Raw genomic sequence first — 1,708 nt, 5'->3', positions numbered from 1 at the left:
TTACCTGTTCAATAGAATTTACAGCCAATTTCCCATCAGAAACCATGGAGGCCAGATGTGACATATTTAAAGTACTGGGGTGGGGGGAGAGAAAGCCAACAAAATATTGTGTACTTAGCAAAATGAGCCTTCAAAAATAAAGGGGAAATTAAGACATTATTAGATAAACAAAAGCTGAGAGAGTTTGTCCCTGGTAGACTTGCCTCACAAAAAATATTAAAGTGATTTCTTCTGATGGATGTAAAAGAACACTAGAGAGTAACTCAAAGCCTTACGAAGAAATAAAGAATGCTGGTAAAGGTAAATTTCCTGCAAGAATAATAACAACTTCGGAAAATTTTAAAAGAGAAATTCTAGAATTTTAAGAGAAACAAAATGAGCTAACAATTCAGATAATTTTTCATGTCAAATATTTGGCTATCTTAGAAACACATTTTAGAAAAAAACACTATTAGATGTAGAAAGTGTTCACTTTTATTATTTACCATATTTCCTAAAAATGTTTAAATGGATTCTGAATCTATATTGCTTTACAAGTGCAGCTCTCTAGTGCTGAGTCCTGGTCTGTATTGCCATTCTTATACAAAAGCACGAAATGCAGTGAGCCTCCAGAGGGCAGCAGAGGATGTGATCCAGCCGATAGCCTCTAGCCCAGGTTGGCTTTGAGGGAAAAAGAACAGCCCAGGGTGAAATGAGACTCTTACTTTGACTTAGGTAAAAATAGATAAACATTTATTCATTTGGTGAAAATGACCTCTGCATGTTTTGGGAATAGTGATTATATGATAAAATGCCATCACATCTGTTTCTCAGTCTTCAAACTTTTGCAATAGCTCAACAATACACATGCAAAAAACAAACCTGGAAATGTTTATCCAAGTAGATCACCTCATCCTCCTCCTGCAGAGCAGCTGGTGGATTTGAACTGCCGACCTCAGGGTTAGCAGCCAAATACGTTACCAGCAATACCACCAGAACTCCTTAACATAGTGGCTACTACATTGTAACTTTCCTATATTATTCTGTCACTGATTTTTTTTCTTTCCATTACAATGAACCTATTTTCTATTGTCTCTCTGATAGTGCCTCTAATGTTTGTTTGGTTATTTATTTTAATCTAAGTTTGAGCATGTGTTAAAAATATCCAGCATTTATAGGAAATGGTAAAGAAATAAAAGCACTGAAGTACAAACTGAATAAATTACAGACTAAACCTCAGTTCTTGTCTAGGGTTGTATAAACCTCTTTTGGGCTTCTTCAGATCATCCTAGATAAGATTTAGAGAATAAACTAACTTAGTACATAACATATACTCAAGTGATTTTTTAAGCCATTAATTTGACCAACCTATGAAGCCAAAAGTTCTCTCTATCACAGGGTAGTTGAGGCTTACTGAAGCAATTCAGCACAACTTATTTTTTATAGATACTACTTAACTGAAATGACTGCAAGGATGTTATGTGCCTATAAATAAATCTATAAGAAGCAATAGTGCATGTAAGGCAAGTTGTAGGAAGAGTCAGTCAGAGTCAAGTGAGATTGCGTAGAATAAAGAGGGTAGTTCATGACCTATAGGATAGAATGTATAGTTGTCAATGACAAATAGTTGTCAGCAGTGATTTAAGTCACTGATGGCTATGTCCCTACAGTCCTTCTTTCCATACTCACCTATCTCTCTTTCTGTCTCTCTCTCTCTCTCTCTCTCTCT

This window comes from Orycteropus afer, unplaced genomic scaffold, assembly GCF_000298275.1.
Source record: "Orycteropus afer afer isolate SDZICR_OR568_19922 unplaced genomic scaffold, OryAfe1.0 scaffold00024, whole genome shotgun sequence".
Classification (NCBI taxonomy): Eukaryota; Metazoa; Chordata; class Mammalia; order Tubulidentata; family Orycteropodidae; genus Orycteropus; species Orycteropus afer.
The sequence above is the reverse complement of the archived record's forward strand: the minus strand, read 5'-3'. Positions refer to the sequence as shown.